This window comes from Lathyrus oleraceus, chromosome 7 (genome assembly GCF_024323335.1).
Source record: "Lathyrus oleraceus cultivar Zhongwan6 chromosome 7, CAAS_Psat_ZW6_1.0, whole genome shotgun sequence".
In the NCBI taxonomy this organism is placed as follows: Eukaryota; Viridiplantae; Streptophyta; class Magnoliopsida; order Fabales; family Fabaceae; genus Lathyrus; species Lathyrus oleraceus.
In genome coordinates, this window is record NC_066585.1 from 284,431,547 (window position 1) to 284,439,483 (window position 7,937).

Here is a 7,937-nt window from a genome sequence, read left to right on the forward strand (position 1 = left end):
TTACATGAGATAACTAGATATCCTAAGCTTTGCCATGGTTTTAGTCCCATTCATTTATCATATGCCATCTTTGATTTATGAATTTTTCAAGTTGATGCATGTTTGGTTGACTTCCTTGAGCATGTTCAAAATTGTTTTGACTTTCTGATTTTCATTGACTGCCTTCCACTTGTCCAAATGAGATGAAATTTGACATGCTTACCATGCTATGTGTTAGGATTGATCATGATTTATTTGGTGATTTTTGAAAATGTTTGAGTTTGCTTTTGATGCAAGTCTTTCTGTTGACTCCTATGAGCTCTCATTTGCCATGCTTTGACTTCTTTTGCTTATGAAATGATGATGATGCATGATATAAACATGAAACCAATTGGGTTTGCTTCCTAAATGTTTGAATTTGATTTTGATTGGATATTGCTTGCTGTTTTGACTTTCTCATTCATTTTTGACCCTAGGCTTGCCCTAGTGGTCCTGTTACTCACCTTTGAGTTCATGTTTTCAGGTTGACCAACAAATGACCAATAAGACCATTTCTTTTTGATTGAGCTTGCTTAAATATCATTGACTAACTTGTGTGTTTTGTAGGTGGCTTGGCTCACATGCCTTGAGCATTGTGCTTTGCACATTTGTTAATTGTATTGACTGTTGATTCCTACCTCCTTTGCTTTAGCTTTTGAATTGTGTACTGATCTGTTTGACTATTTCAGGTACCATTAGTTGCTTAGTTCTTTGAACTTGCTTTGCTTTGCTTTAATAGCAATTTGCATTGAGGTATATTTCTCATCTTCATGTAGTCTGGAAGACCTGGCCTGTTACTTGGCCAGGCAACTGTCTGAAGTCCTCCTTAAGAGGCAATGTTTGTGTATGTTTAAATTTTGTCCCTGTACATAGTCAAAGACCTCCTAAGTGAAGAGGCAATTGGCAGAACCCAAGGGATATGCAACCTATCCCCTGCTATTCTGTGTGTCATCTGCTTTGCTCACACCACTGTGTTGATGCATTGCAGATACAAACCCAAGATCTTGTACAATTGTACAGTTGAGTCAATATCAAAAGTGTAGAAGGGTTCCCACTTTCTGAACCCACACATTCTTGTCTTGAGCTCTCCCTGGCCAGGGATAAGAGCAATGAGGCACACCCCTCATCTCCTTTCATCTGCTTCACCTTAGCCCCTCAATGGCAAGGTTAAGAGCAACATCTACCCAATTCCAGAGGTTTGTTTGTTGAGGTTGATATGACCCCTCGACTAAAACCTAGCCTTGATGTTTGAGCCCCTTGTTGGTGTGTTTATTTTATGCTGTGTGTGCTTGTGTGGTGTGATTGTATCCCCTAGGTTTGTTAGACTCCGCGTAGTCTCGTTTGCATGTCAATTAAGGTAGCACGGTTCCTTCGTATAGGACTTCCTTTCTTGCTTGAGCTTTCTTAAAACACAAACACATTATCCCCTCTTAAGGATACGTTAACTCCTTCTACTACAGGTGAGTAAGTCTCCAAAGGTCGAGCATCAGGTAGATTGTGCAGTGACGTTGTCCACTTAAAAAACACAAACCAACGGGAATAGTTTGGCCGAACTACGGCAACTCTGATTCTCATGTCCAGATGAGATACGTAGGCACGAGATGCGATGTCTTGTCGAGTTTGACTAACAACTAACACTAATTCTCTTCTCTCGCCCTCGTTGCGATTGAGACCTCCCCTTTCTCTTGCCCTAGTTGCAATCGAGACCCTTCTTGCTTCCTGTGCAAGTCGTGTTTAGGATAGGCTTGCTTCCTGTGCAAGTTAGCTAGAAACCTTAACTTAGGGTTGATTTTGCATGACAACATTTAGGCTCGAGTCGTAGTCTCCCTAGTGTTGTGTCTCCCTCTGTTATCTGGTTAGGCTAGTCCTTTTTCCCTGCGTAGGGGAACTACGTCGCCCTGATCCTCATACCAGATGAGGTACGTAGGCAGGAGATGAGTTGATCTCTCCGGGCGCCCTTTTTCTTTTTTGTGTGTGTTGTTTGACAGTTGCTAGGCTCGAGTGCCTGACTCCTTAGCAATTTGTTGTCTGTTTGTTTGTGTGTGTTGCTTGACAGTTATAGGCTCGAGTCCCCGACTCCCTATTAACTTGTTGTGTCGTTGTGTGCTTGGAAGCTGATGTAAGTCCATCGAGTGGCATTTGGGTTCCAGTGTGTGTGTGTTCTGGTCCGGATGCTGATGTAAGTCCAACAATTGGCATTCAGGCTCCATGTTTGCCTTTGCCTGTGTTTGTTTGTGTGCGTGTCAGCCGAGCTACGAATGCTCTGATTCTTCTTTCGTCCAAGAAGATACGTATGCATAGGATGCGATATCCTAGCGAGCATGTGTCGTCGCCCCAGTCCGAACTACTTCGACTCTGATGTCTATGCCTGATAGACTAAGTAGGCCCAGGATACGATATCCTGCCGAGTCAGTTTCAGTCTGTTTTCTTGCGTCTCTTTCAGCCAGTGTGTGTGTGCACGAGCAGTGTTTTAGCAACCATTTTCCTTCCTTTTGTGCGTGGATCCCGTCGAGTACGACGGATGCGTAGGGGTGTTAATACCTTCCCTTCGCATAACCGACTCCCGATCCCATTCTCTTTGGTCGCGAGACCATGTTCTTTCCAGGTTTACTCTGAGCGTTTCCTTTCCCTCTTTTGGGATAAATAACGCACGGTGGCGGCTCTGTTGTTTCTTCTTTTCCCGCCGGTTTTTCGCGTAATGCGACAGCAGGCTGTGCAACAGAACCAATTCTCTGGAAATCCTACCGAGGATCCAAACCTTCATTTATCCGTATTTGTCCAATACGCTGATACTGTTAAAGCTAATGGTGTCACTTCAGAGGCAATTCGACTTCGTCTTTTTCCTTTCTCATTAAGAGATAGCGCTAGAAGATGGCTTCAATCTCTTCCTTCCAACTCAGTCACCACATGGAACGAGTTGAAGAAAGTTTTTCTTGCCCGATACTTTCCGCCAAGCAAAACAGCTATGTTAAGAGCCCAGATAAACGGATTTAAACAGAAAGACAACGAGTCTCTTTTCGAAGCATGGGAAAGATACAAAGACATGATGAGACTTTGCCCACACCATGGTTTGGAAGACTGGTTAGTAATTCACACATTTTATAATGGTCTCTTGTACAACACAAGGTTAACAATAGACGCCGCTGCAGGTGGTGCACTAATGAACAAACCTTATGCTGATGCTTACCAGCTTATCGAAAGCATGGCCCAAAACCACTATCAGTGGGGAACCGAACGAACAATGGTGGAAAAACCTCAAACGAAAACTGGCATGTACAAGATAAGTAACCTTGATCACGTTAATGCAAAAGTGGATGCTTTGGTCCAGAAAATTGAAAGTTTAAATGTATCACCTCCAGCCGCCGTGGTTGCTATAACTCAGAATTGCGAGGTCTGTGGAATCCAAGGTCACACTCCTACGGATTGTCAACTCTTGACAGGAATCCAAGCAGAGCAAGTAAACTATGCTCAAGGAAGCCCCTACTCGAATACCTATAACTCAAATTGGAAGAACCATCCAAACTTTTCATATAAGAGTAATAATGCTTTGTACGCACCTGGACAGTCTCAAAATCAAACCCCAGCTATACCTCCGGGATATCCGAAACCGAACCCATCCATGCCTAACAATAACACCCCTAGGAAATCTAACTTGGAAATCATGATGGAAAACTTTATAGCTTCCCAACAACAAACCAATAAAGATTTTTTAAACCAGAATGTACACACTGGCGAACAACTTAAACAACTAGCAAGCAAAGTAGATGCCTTGGCTACCCATAACAAAATGCTGGAAACACAAATATCACAAGTAGCCCAACAACAAGCACCTACTGCTGCCCCAACTGGTACATTCCCTGGACAGCCCCAACCTAACCCGAGAAGCCACGCTCATGCAATTATATTAAGAAGTGGAACGGAAGTGGAAGGACCGTCTGATCCAAGGATAGAAAACCAAAACCCTAAGAAATCAACTGAGGAAAGTGAACCTAAGGAAAAGGAAGAGAGTAATAAGGAAACCCTAGAAAAGAAGGAACCTTATGTACCTTCACCATCTTACAAACCACCTATCCCTTACCCTTAAAGGCTTGTTAAAACCAAAGATGCGGGCCAATTTAGAAAATTTGTTGATCTCCTTAAACAATTAAACATTACAATTCCGTTCACCGAAGCTATTACGCAGATGCCCTCCTATGCTAAATTCTTAAAAGAAATTCTTTCTAATAAGAGGAAACTTGAAGATAGCGAAACCGTTACACTCCCTGCCGAATGTAGCGCTATAATCCAAAACATGCCTCCTAAACTCAAGGATCCGGGTAGTTTCTCTATACCCTGTCACATAGGAAAATTTGTCATCGACAAAGCCTTATGCGATTTAGGAGCCGGAATTAGCGTTATTCCTTTATCCATATGTAAGAAACTGGAAATGGGAGAATTAAGACCAACCAAAATGTCTGTGCAACTAGCAGATCGTTCCATAAAATATCCTGTAGGAATTCTTGAAAACGTTCCCGTACGCATAGGTCAATTCTACATTCCAACCGATTTTACAATTATGGACATTAGAGAAGATGATATTACACCCATTATACTGGGAAGACCGTTTTTAGCAACTGCCGGTGCAATCATAGACGTAAAACGAGGACGACTCACCTTCGAAGTAGGTGAAGAGAAAATTGAGTTCATTCTTTCCCAATTCTTGAAAGCACCTGCAATAGAAGATACATGTTACTTCATGGATATCATCGATGAATGCATAAAAGAAGCAGAGTTAGGAGAAGACAAATCATCAGACTATCTTTTAAAAGACAAATCTAACCAATGTTTAGCAATAACACCGGACCCCACGCAATGTCTAAACAAACCAACCCTTGACCTGAAAACACTTCCCAAAAATCTGAGATATGAATTCCTAGATTTAGAACTCGAACGACCTGTGATAGTTAATGCAGACCTAGGAAGACTCGAAACAGAAAAACTCCTACATATCTTAAGAAAGTATCCAACCGCACTAGGTTACCACATCACCGATCTTAAAGGAATAAGTCCTTCTATTTGTATGCACCACATCATGTTAGAAGAAGACTGTAAAACCTCTAGGGAACACCAGAGGAGACTAAATCCGATCCTGAGTGAGGTAGTAAAGAAGGAAATAACCAAGTTATTAGAAGCAGGTATTATATATCCTATATCTGATAGCAAATGGGTTAGTCCTGTACACGTAGTACCAAAGAAAGGAGGCATAACCGTTATTGAAAACGAAAAAGGGGAAACTATAACTAAACGAATCGAATCGGGATGGAGAATGTGCATTGACTATAGGAAACTAAACAAAGCAACCCGAAAAGATCATTTCCCTTTACCATTCATTGACCAGATGTTAGAACGATTAGCAAAACATTCACATTTCTGTTATCTAGACGGTTATTCAGGCTTCTTCCAAATATCAATTCACCCTGATGACCAAGAAAAGACAACGTTCACGTGCCCTTTTGGTACCTTCGCTTATAGACGAATGCCGTTTGGCCTGTGTAATGCTCCTGCAACCTTTCAAAGATGCATGATGGCAATTTTCGCCGACTTTCTCGAAAACATCATGGAAGTATTTATGGATGACTTTTCCGTATACGGACAAAGTTTTGAAGAATGCCTTGAAAACCTAGAAAGAGTTCTTGAGCGATGTGTGAAAGTAAACTTAGTACTTAACTGGGAGAAGTGCCATTTTATGGTACAAGAAGGAATTGTTTTAGGACACATCATCTCGAACAGAGGAATTGAAGTAGACAAAGCCAAAATAGAGGTAATCGAAAACCTTCAACCCCCGAAAACTGTGAGAGAAGTACGAAGCTTCTTAGGACACGCCGGTTTTTACCGACGATTCATCAAAGACTTCTCTAAGATAACTAAACCTTTAACCGGACTATTGATGAAAGATGCTGATTTCATATTCGACGATAACTGTTTAAAAGCATTTCAAGCGCTTAAGCAAGCATTGATCTCCGCACCCATAATGCAGACACCCGACTGGAATGAACCATTCGAAATAATGTGTGATGCCAGCGATTATGCTGTAGGTGCTGTTTTAGGACAACGAAAGGATAAAAAGCTTCACGTTATATATTACGCAAGCAGAACCCTGGATGAAGCGCAAATGAATTACGCCACTACCGAGAAAGAACTCCTAGCAGTTGTATTTGCGCTAGATAAATTTCGTTCTTACTTGGTCGGAGCCAAAATAATAGTTTACACTGATCACGCTGCTATCAAGTACCTTTTAACAAAAAAGGATGCTAAACCTAGACTCCTAAGATGGATCTTGTTGCTACAAGAGTTCGATTTAGAAATCAAAGACAAGAAAGGAACTGAAAACGTAGTAGCAGACCACCTCTCTAGACTTGAGAACCTTGAACCGGAAAGAACCTCAATTAACGATGATTTCTCGTACGATAAACTTATAGCTACTTTGGGAGAGAACAACTCCGACACGCAAGCAGAAACCACCTTAGCTATATCTGTCACACCATGGTACGCTGATCTCGTCAATTATTTAGCTGCCGGAATAATTCCGCCCACTTTATCCTACCAGCAGAAGAAACGATTCTTCTACGATATAAAACACTATTACTGGGACGATCCCTTACTTTTCAAAAGGGGCCCCGATGGTATTTTCCGTCGATGTATACCCGAAGAAGAGGTAGAAAATATAATCCAACACTGCCACTCCGCTCCTTATGGTGGACACACAAGTACATCCAAGACCTGCTCTAAAATCCTACAAGCCGGCTTTTATTGGCCAACTATATGGAAGGACGTACATGCGGCTATTAAGGAATGTGACAGATGTCAACGCACGGGAAACATATATAGACGTGACGAGATGCCACAAAAAGGTATTTTGGAAGTAGAGATCTTCGACGTGTGGGGAATAGACTTCATGGGACCTTTTCCATCCTCTTTCGGTAACAAATACATACTCGTGGCAGTTGACTACGTATCAAAATGGATCGAAGCTATAGCTTCTCCAACAAATGACACCCGAGTAGTAACTAGACTCTTTAAGAATATAATATTTCCGAGATTTGGCATCCCAAGAATAGTAGTCAGTGATGGTGGATCGCACTTTATATCCAAGGTACTCGAAAAATTATTATTTAAATATGGCGTGAGACATAGGATAGCGACACCTTACCACCCTCAGACCAGTGGACAAGTGGAAGTATCTAACAGAGAAATCAAGCAAATACTAGAAAAAACAGTCGCCACTTCAAGGAAAGATTGGTCATTGAAATTACCAGAAGCTTTGTGGGCATACCGAACTGCTTATAAAACCCCCATAGGGACGACCCCATTTAAGCTCATATATGGAAAATCCTGCCATCTCCCGGTAGAATTAGAACATAAAGCCTATTGGGCTATTAGAAATCTGAATCTAAACTATAAAGCCGCCGGTGAAAAGAGAATCCTTGACATAAACGAATTAGAGGAACTCAGAAGAGACGCCTATGAAAATGCCAGAATCTACAAAGAAAGAACAAAACAATGGCATGACAAGCGTATATCAAGGAAAATCTTCAAGCAAGGCGACGCAGTCCTTTTATTTAACTCTAGACTAAAGTTATTCCCGGGAAAACTACGATCCAGATGGTCAGGACCTTTTCATATCACTAACATCTTTCCCAGTGGAGCGATAGAAATTAAAGGCAAATCCACAGAACCGTTCACCGTAAACGGGCAACGTCTAAAACACTATCACTATACGGAAACCAATGGAGATTCGCAAATCCTACACTTAGACGAAACGCCTCCAGGATTAATAGATTATATTTAACAGTTTCTTTGTCGAGCTTGCGACATTTAAACAAAGCGCTTAGTGGGAGACAACCCACAATTATTTTATTATTTCCTTATATATTATTATT

At 41.5% G+C, this 7,937-nt stretch overlaps 1 pseudogene; it reads right to left on the reverse strand.

Moving 5' to 3' along the window:
* Positions 1–2,990: 2,990 nt before the first annotated feature.
* On the reverse strand, positions 2,991–3,090 carry LOC127109137 (uncharacterized; annotated as a pseudogene).
* Between the last annotated feature and the right edge of the window lie 4,847 nt (positions 3,091–7,937).